This window comes from Lactuca saligna, chromosome 8 (assembly GCF_052625555.1).
Source record: "Lactuca saligna cultivar CGN05327 chromosome 8, ASM5262555v1, whole genome shotgun sequence".
Classification (NCBI taxonomy): Eukaryota; Viridiplantae; Streptophyta; class Magnoliopsida; order Asterales; family Asteraceae; genus Lactuca; species Lactuca saligna.
In genome coordinates this window covers 111,480,435-111,490,847 of record NC_136424.1, presented here as the reverse complement: position 1 = coordinate 111,490,847, position 10,413 = coordinate 111,480,435, and the positions used below count along the sequence as shown (strand labels likewise).

At 36.9% G+C, this 10,413-nt stretch overlaps 1 long non-coding RNA gene across 4 annotated transcripts in view; it reads right to left on the bottom strand.

The window, feature by feature from the left end:
• Positions 1-469: 469 nt before the first annotated feature.
• Positions 470-10,413, bottom strand: part of LOC145011472 (uncharacterized) — a 33,558-nt gene continuing 23,614 nt past the window's right edge. For 3 of the 4 annotated variants that reach the window (XR_013664125.1, XR_013664124.1, XR_013664126.1), the window contains exon 5: positions 470-586. This is a non-coding gene — a long non-coding RNA (uncharacterized LOC145011472). The remainder of the gene's footprint in view (positions 587-10,413) is intronic. The other variant, XR_013664128.1, reaches the window with a different exon arrangement.

Genomic DNA, 10,413 nt, shown 5'->3' with positions numbered 1-10,413 from the left:
AGTTTTCCAGATGTACAAAAAAAAAAACTTGACTTTTTTTTCTAAACGGATATCAATCTCTTTCCCCATACCCGATAGAGATTTTGTTAGCCAAACCCGTTGGGGATTAGACGGGGTGGACGCCGAGCATGGTATTGGGGTCAGAGATCAGGTGCAGGGACGGGGATTACAACCTCCGTTAATATTCGTCCCCATTTACACCTCTACATGCAAGTGATTCTTAATATGGTTTCTTTTAAGTTTTGGGTCTTATTAACTTTACGTGTTAAGTCACCTTCCAGAATCATATATGAGAGTTTGGCATGTTGGCTTAACCATTAAGTGCCTAATAGGTTAGTTTGTTTGGCTACGGAGTACGCAAGGCATGCACAGCTTGTATGTTGCGTGTACTAGCCCCGGATAGTGTAACAACGTAAATTTTAAAACCAAATTTTCATTTTTGTAAACATCAACAACATCGATTAATTTTTCAAATTCAAACGTGAACAATATTGTCACAACAAAATACATCCCAATGATCATAAAATAGTTTTTCCCGACAATGTGTACGATCACGCCGGCGCCTTCCCACGGTCCTCGCTAGTACCTGAAACACATAACACAACAATTGTAAGCATAAATGCTTAGTGAGTTCCCCAAAATACAACTTACGCACATATGCCTTTCCAGGCCCTGACCTTCCGGTCCATGTGTCTCAGGGGACTTCCGTCCCGACTAGGTAAACCTTCCGGTCCTACCCACGTCAACCTTACGGTCCACATCACAACGCCTTCCGGCCCATGACATATTCGCCTTCCGGCCCATAACATAATGCCTTCCGGCCCATATCAAGCATATCATACATGGCACATATAACAAATAACTTATCACACATAATACATATATCTCATAACATATCCGACCTTCCGGTCACACAATCAAACCCTTCCGGGTACAGTATAGTCACAAGACTTACCTCGTGGAAAGTCTAAGATCTCGCGTCCTTCCTATCACCGAACCCCAATGACGACTCTACCTCGCCTAAACATAAAATATCAATTAATACACAAAGACTTCCATCACTAAAACTTTACCCCTTGTCATCATTCCTCAGAGGGTAAAAGACCATTTTACCCTTCCTTGACCTAAAGTCCTCATGTTGACCAAAATCCTAAAAGTCAACAAAAGTCAACTCTGAGAGTACGCGGGGCGTACTGCTAGATGTACGCGGGGCGTACATCGCCAATCACCTGGATCGGGTTCTCCACCCAATACACTGCGCGTACTGGAAGTTACGCCCAATGTAACCATCAGAATTCAACACTCTTCATTTCTGGTCTTAATCGGTTAAGCCATTACTCCAACTTCTAGATCTGACTCTTTTAATGTGTCTAAACCCATAAATTGGAGACCTTTAAGCCTTGGCATGGCTGTAAAGGCTCCAACATCACATAACAACATTTTATTCCAACTCAAGGACCTATATCTCATGCATGGTGCAATATCCACGTCCAAGATGCCATTTTTATGAGTCTACAACTCCAATAGATCAGAAATATGAAGTATCTAAGCTTATGGAGGTTAATTTGCACAAAAAGTCTCCACCTTTGGGACTTAAACCCTAGAAAATGATACCTTAAGCATATAACATGAACCACGTGACAAGATCTGAACTTTTTACCTGATAATGATGCTTTAACCCTTGCAAAGCTTAGATCTACACTTGAGCACCACTTCTAGCCTCTCCAACAAGCTCTTCTTCTCTTTTGCAACCTTGGAATTGCACCACCAAGCTTAGAATACACACACAATGGCTAAAGAATGAATGTACACACTTTTTAGGGTTTCACTCTGAGGGATGGTGGCTGAGAAGTCCAGCCACACATTCCTTTTATAGCCCTCCAAAGAAAATTAGGGTTTAGATCTGAATAAGTTATGTCGAGCGTAACCTTGGGTACGCCCCGCGTACCTGAGGGTGAACGCGTCCAAAATGAGGCGCGCGAGTACGCGCAGCGTACACCTTGTACGCCTAGCGTACTCGCCTACCATGAAAACCCTAAATTAACAACTTAACCAAGATGCAAGGCCAAAAGAAGAATACCTGGATTTCGGGCTGTTACAGATAGAGTACGCCAAGCGTAAGCCTGAGTATGCCCAGCGTACTTCGCTGTTCGACTTATGGGTTGACTTTTACGGGTTTGGGCCATATTTTGGGATTTTAGGTTTTGGGCCTTGTTGAGCCATTAGACTTTTGAATTTGGGCCATGGATAGATTATGGGTCTTATTGGAATTAGGTTCATCATGGTTTTTGGGCCCAATTAGGAAGTTAGGCCATATTGGGCCTTGGAATGCCATTTAGGAAATTAGGCCTTTTGAGCAAATGGGTGGGGCCATGGTTTTGGGCCAAGTAAGAAAAGGGTAAAATGGTCTTTGACCCTGGATATTGGACAAGTAATTTAGATTCTTGATTATATGTTGAGGTCTAATTATAAGTTAGATATTACTTGTTGGTGTTAGCGCGAGGATTTTCCAATGCAGCAGATTGAGATTCTATTTTAGAGATTATGCAGCTTGAGGTGAGTTTCCTCACTATGTTCAGTGGGTCGAAGGCACCAATGTTGGCCCATGGTTTGTTATGCTTAGTATGCTAGTTGTTTGTATGACTCTTGCATGCGTTGTGTGTTTATATGTGTATTGGGTAGGGCATGATGTCAGGCGGAGCCTGATGATTATATTGTATGCTATTTATCTTTGTGACAGGCGGGGCCTAATGTCGGGTGGGCCCCAATGACAGGCGGGGGCCATTATATGTTTGATATGATTGGTATGTGGTATTTTGGGGAACTCACTAAGCTTTGTGCTTACTTTTTTAATTTATGTTTCAGGTACTTCTATTTCGAAGAAGAAGAGCCTGGGATGATAGTAGTGCACACACCACATTGTTTTGCATTTTATATTACTCTGATGTATTAGGATGTTATTGATACATTATGATGGTTTTATTAATTTTAAAATCCAAATTTTTTTAATCTTAATTTTTGGAACGTTACAAGTTGGTATCAGAGCCTTGGTTTGAGGGATTCAGACATACACTCAGGTGTGTCTAAACTCAAACTAGGGATTTGGTAGATTTTCAAAAATAAAATGTTTTATAAGAAGAGTTTTCTAATAAAGGAAATGGTGTTGTGCATGCAATCGACCAAACTCAAGTAAGTTTTCCTAAAATATTCATACATGTTTTTGTTATGCTTTGAATTGTGAATCCGTATATCCATGCTAGATTAGGGCTAAAGATCTGCTCATTATTACATGATAGAATGCTAGGACAGATGCCTTTGTATACCTGCTATATGAGCTGGTAGACTTACATGCTAGTACTAATCAGTCGGTGATAAGATGGCATGTTTAGGTTATGCTTGTTCCGATTACTCAATGCTCGAATGTTTTTTGCTTTGTGCTTTTTAGGAATTCTCATTAACTTCGACTAACTAGTACACGGATATGCTAAGTTACATATTATTGAGACTAAATAATTTTAGAAGGTTAGGTTTAACTCTTTTGTGTGACTCTTATTTAAGTCCAACCGTTATAGTATATGACCTTTCATTTGTAAAATTATCTGGTGTGGGTAATATATAATTGTATTCATGAGCTAGATAGAAGGTGTTAGAGGGAGTTCCTTTCACGGCTGATGGCAGAGAGTGGTGTGGTGATGTGTGGATAAGGGAGTGACTTGGAGATTTAGTGCTGGGAGACTTGTCTTGTTGAGGGTGGTATGTGTGGATAGGGAAGTAATTTGGAGGATTCAAAGCGAACCTTGAGGAAAGTACAGATAGATATGGAAGGTAGTATGGGCCCATACTATTAGAAGCACTGGATGCGTACTCGAGTCAAGGAAAGTTGCGATGATAATGGGAAGCTTGTATGCTATGAGACTCCTTAATGGATATATATATATATATATATATATATATATATATATATATATATATTCTAATGGCTTATGTGGTCTATTTTCAATATGGTGGCCACACTAGGAGATTATGGCAGTGGTTTTTGTTCAGGATCTAGGGTCGGACATTTGGATGAGCAAATGCAGGAATTCATGTCATTTAAGATTACCCGCAACATACTCGAGCAGACTCCTATGATATTTGGTACGATCAAGGAGGGTGTCATGGAGGTGTTGGATGAGCTCTTGGGCTCTTTCCATTCAAAGATAGGGACTATGATTGGGGCACGTTCGTTGACTTTCAGGGAGTTCTGGGTACGCGGGGGTCCAGAGTATTTCGGGGAGAAGGACCAGATCGCGAGTAAGCATTGGTTAGCGGATGTCGCTAATCCCTTCCGCACCAGCAATTGTCCTAAGGGGGAAAAGGTCAGACTCGCTTCTTTTCTTCTGAAAGATAGAGCTTGAGACTAGTGAGATGAGGTTGGTCGTGTCGTAGGATATGCAAAAGTAGATTCGATGACATGGGATCTGACCTGGTTTGCTTCCATTTCAATCAGAGGGGCCATAAGAAGTCCAGTTTCATGAGTTTGGCAGCAACAGGACTAGTGGTAGCACCCGATCCGGCAACTGTATGGATTACAGATGACCACCAGGGCGAGTCGAATGCGCATGTTGTGAGGAGCAGGGCTTTCCAGCTAACAACCGAGGAGGGTCGTGCGGAACCTGATGTGGTGACAGGTATGTATCTTCTCCTAATCTCTTTATTTATGTTGATTTTCTGCTTATATTTGTGTGTTTTTCTTTAGGATCGTTCCTTGTGAACAGTATCTCTGCTTTGGTATTGTTTGATTCAGGGGCTAACTGATATTTTATATCTCTTGCGCTCAGCAAGAGGTTTGTTAATGCTCTAGGAGAGCTGGATTTTCCATTAGAGGTTGAGATTACAGATTATCGATCGATCCACGTATCGAGGGTCAATTGGGGTTGTGTTCTAGAGATGTTCAGTGAGCAGTATCCGATTGATTTGGTTCTTATTTCTTTGCGTGAGAACATGGTTATTGTGGGGATGGACTAGTTGTACCCCAATGGGGTAGTGATTGATTGTGAGCATCAGTTGGTGCATATTCGAACCCCGAGTGGGGGAGAGTTAATAGTTAAAGGAGAAAGAACTCACCGTGGGCCAATTTATGTTCAGCAGCTAGCGTCAGGCTCTATCTGCAATAGGGTTGTTCTTGATTTGTTTCCAAGAGAATGGTAACGCGAATGTGGATGATGTGCTAGTTGTTCGGGAATGCCCGGATGTGTTCCCAAAGGATTTGTTGGGATTGCCTCTGGAGTTTAGGATTGACTTGGTTCCCGATGTGGCTCTTATAACCAAAGTATCGTATCGGTTGCCTCATCCAAAGATGCAGGAGTTGTCTACATAACTGCAAGAGCTATTAGACAAGGGGTTTATTCGACCGAGCAATTTACCATGGGGAGCACTGATCATGTTTGTGAAGAAGGAGGATAGGTCACATCGAATGTGTATTGATTACCAGGAGTTGAATAAGCTAACGGTAAAGAACTGTTATCCACTCCTAAGGATTGATGATCTGTTTGAGTAGCTTCATGGTGTATCTTGATTGTCCAAGATTGATCTTCATTTGGGTTATCATCAAATCAGGGTCAGAGAGGAGGATGTGCAAAAGACAGCCTTTCATATTCGTTATGGTCATTATGAGTTCGTGGTGATGCCCTATGGGCTCACCAATGCCCCAACTATGTTCATGGACCTCATGAACCACGTATGCAGGCCAATGTTGGATCGTTCTATGATTATGTTCATTGATGACATCCTAGTCTATTCCAAAACTTAGAACCTGCATGAGGAGCACTTGAGGGAGGTATTGGAGATTCTTAGGAGGGAGAGTTTGTTTGTGAAGTTCTCCAATTGTGAATCCTGGTTGCGCGAGCCGTAGTTTCTGGGGCATCTTGTCAACCAGAACTCACACTTGGAGAACTTCACAAACAAATTCTCCCTCCATAGTGAACATTGGTGCATCATTGATCTAATTTTGGATAATCTATGTGGTTTTGGTCCATATCAACTTGAAAATACTATTAACCCCTTATATTTGTCTTTTTTTTTATTTTTTTATATTGATATTAATGTTTTTAATTAATTAGAATACAAGAAGTGCCCACCTACCTCATCTCTCTCTCTCTCTCTCTCTCTCTCTCTCCCCCCTAACTCTTAACTCCTCTTCTATCTATCACTTTTGAAAACATACACAAACATACACTATCAAGAACATATACACACACCCTCTCAAGAACATTGGTCTAATTTGGTGGTGAATCATTGGTCTAATTTTGGATACTCTACGGTTTTGGTCCCTATCAACTTGAAAATAATATTATTCCCCTTATATTTGTTCTTTTTAATTATTTATACTGATATTAATGTTTTTAATTAATTAGAATACAAGAAGTGCCCACCTACCTCATCTCTCTCTCTCTCTCCCCCCACAACTCAACTCTTCTTCTATCTATCACTTTTCAAAACATACACAAACACACACTATCAAGAACATATACATACACCCTCTCAAGAACATTGGTCTAATTTTGGTGGTGCATCATTGGTTTAATTTTGGATACTCTATGTAGTTTTGGTCCCTATCAACTTGACAATACTATTATACCATTTATATTTGTTTTTGTACTTTTTATACTGATATTAATGTTTTTAATTAATTAGAATTCAAGAAGTGACTGCCTACCTTCTTTCTCTCTCTCTCTCTCTCTCTCTCTCTCTCCACTTCTATCAATCACTTTTCAAAACATACACAAACACACACTATCAAGACCATATACACACACCCTCTCAAGAACATTGATCTAATTTTGGTGGTGTATCATTTGTCTAATTTTGTATACGCTATGTGATTGTGGTCCCTATCAAATTGAAAATAATATTATACCCCTTATATTTGTTTTTTTTTATTTTTAATCTTTATATAAATGTTTTTAATTAATTAGAATACAAGAAGTGCCCACCTACCTCATCTCTCTCTCTCTCTCTCTCTCTCTCTCTCTCTCTCTCTCTCTCTCTCTCTCTCCCCCCCTCTTCTATCTATCACTTTTCAAAACATGCACAAACACGCACTATCAAAAACATATACACACACCCTCTTAAGAACATTAATTAAATTTGGTGGTGCATCATTGGTCTAATTTTGGATACTCTGTGTTTTTTATCCCTATCAACTTGAAAATACTATTATACCCTTTATATTTGTTTTTTTTTAATTTTTTTATAATATTAATGTTTTTAATTAATTAGAATACAAAAAGTGCCCACCCACCTCTTTTCTCTCTCTCTCTCTCTCTCTCTCTATATATATATATATATATATATATATATATATATATATATATATATATATATATATATATATATATATATATTTTATTAATGAAATAATTAATTATTTTTTTGGATGGTGGCTTTAGGTTTTGATATGCAAATGGTGACATAGGGTACAAACGTATAATAATAATAATAATAATAATTACTATTATTATTATTATTATTATTATTATTATTATTATTATTATTATTATAATGTAATCTAATTTCAGTAACTTTTTTTTCCTTTTCTTTACTTTATAATAAAATTGCAAAATCATTTACATGGTTGTAAAAGATACATTGTTTTGGTCTAAAAACGTTAGTGGTGCATTAATGGTTCAGTGGTGCATTAATGGTTCAATTTTAGATATATTGTGTGGTTTTGGTACCTATGATTAATATATATATATATATATATATATATATATATATATATATATATATATATATATATATATATATATTAGTTTTGGTTCATATCCAACATGACTTGACAAATATGCTCTTAAATAATTCATTTTTAATTTCTTTTCATCGAGTTAAGGAGAGATAGGGTGAATGTGGGGGTGATGGAGGTGGTTGATAGTGGATGACGGTGGTGAACAGTGATGAACGGTGAGGATGAAGGTATGGGTGTTCTTGAGAGGGTGTATGTATATGTTCTAGATAGTGTGTGTTAGTGTATGTGTTGAAAAGTGAGATATATATATATATATATATATATATATATATATATATATATATATATATATATATATATATATATATCTCACTTTTCAACACATACACTAACACACACTATCTAGAACATATACATACACCCTCTCAAGAACACCCATACCTTCATCCTCACCGTTCATCACTGTTCACCACCGTCATCCACTATCAACCACCTCCATCACCCCCACATTCACCCTATCTCTCCTTAACTCGATGAAAAGAAATTAAAAATGAATTATTTAAGAGCATATTTGTCAAGTCATGTTGGATATGAACCAAAACTAATATATATATATATATATTAATCATAGGTACCAAAACCACACAATATATCTAAAATTGAACCATTAATGCACCACTGAACCATTAATGCACCACTAACGTTTTTAGACCAAAACAATGTATCTTTTACAACCATGTAAATGATTTTGCAATTTTATTATAAAGTAAAGAAAGGGAAAAAAAAGTTACTGAAATTAGATTACATAATAATAATAATAATAATAATAATAATAATAATAATAATAGTAATAATTATTATTATTATTATTATTATTATTATTATTATTATTATTATACGTTTGTACCCTATGTCACCATTTGCATATCAAAACCTAAAGCCACCATCCAAAAAAATAATTAATTATTTCATTAATAAACTTACAAAATAAAGATCATAATCAGAATTTAAAATGTTTGAACTGAAAGACTTAGGGATGAGCATATGGACCGGGGAACCGGCCGGAACCGGTACCGGAACCGGAACCGGCACCGGAACCGGAACCTGATGGAACCGGTCGGGCCGGGACCGGGACGTTATTTTTGTGGATTTTTGGAACTGGGAACCGGTAGGACCCGAAACCGATATAACCGGAACCGGCAAAAACCGGTAGAACCGGCAAAAACCGGAACCGTATGATGCTATTTTTCAAGAACCGGTTCCAACATTTGAAGACACGATAAGAACCGGTAGGAACCGGGACCGGTAGAACCGGAACCGGTAGAACCGCCGGGCCGGTTCGGTTCTTAATTTTGGCCGAATCCGGTTCCCGGTTCCGGTCCGGTTCGGATCGGTTCCGACCGGTTCGGTTCTTTCGGACTACTGAAGTGGTTTTGTTATGCGCACAAAGCTCAATTACTAATATCGAGCATATTCTATTTATGATATGTTTAATGGCCCAAAATGAAGGCTCATAAATGTTGCCACCAAAATTCTCTTGTGTACTAAACCCAAATGTGATTCAAACTAACTATAAAAACGTATTGGCAGACCCAACTACTAACTGGTCCATACCATATTTTTTACATAAATTAAGCAGAAAAAACACCGTGTTTTTCTTTAAAAATTAAAAATTAAAATGAATATTTCAGATATTAACCCCAAACTAAAATATTACATGATTATTCTTTATGTTTTTATATGTAGATAAGTTGATAATAGAGAAACACGAATATCCTAATAAATAATTCCTATGTTCATGATTTTCTTACCTTTTGAACTGTGGATAAAAATTGTAGCATGCATGATGCAATTGCATTATACGAAAACTAAACGCTTTTAAGGTGAACGTTGTGTTCCATTTGTTTCTTTTTTTCCATTAAAGTCATGCTTCTATAGATACAAAGATAGCATAAGTTCATTTTGAGAAAACCAAGCTAATTAATATATTTATAGTTTTAACAAATTTCATAAACAGGATTATTGTCTATTTGCATCTTTTGGTATTTCTTTTATTATTTATTGAAGAGGGTGTTACGCAATATATTCATCTATTTTGAGTTGTTTTAAAATATATATAACTTTAATTGATGATGGATTTGTTTATCGTTTACGCGTTTTGTTCCTTTGCTAAATTCGGTCATTCTAAAAATAAAAGAGAAATGAATGTAATTTAACTATTTTTTGCGGTTTTTCAAAAGAGAAATCAAATATCCTCTTATCGTACTTGTCATTTTCTCTTTTCAGAAAAACAACCAGCTAAAATTTTATTTTGAAAAATAATCACTCGGTCTGGAATATCCTGGACACGAATTCCGAAGTGGACAAACAATAAAATTATCTGAAACAGTAATCTGGTCCACCTAAATAACATGTTGAACCCTATGTTCGAACTTACTGTTTCAAACGTAATTGTGGAGAGTATACTCTTTGTTATGGATTACATCAAATTCAAAAAATGTCTTCTACGAGATTTAATTTTTTATGGGTATGTGTCGATTTTTTGTATGATTATATATTTTTATTCGTGAATATAGGTTAAAAATAAAAATACAATTGTTCTTTTGTATGAATTAATGTGATTACTTTGTTTTCCTTCGATTTTTAGTTGTTTTTAGGCTTTTGTATGACTATATTGTTATATA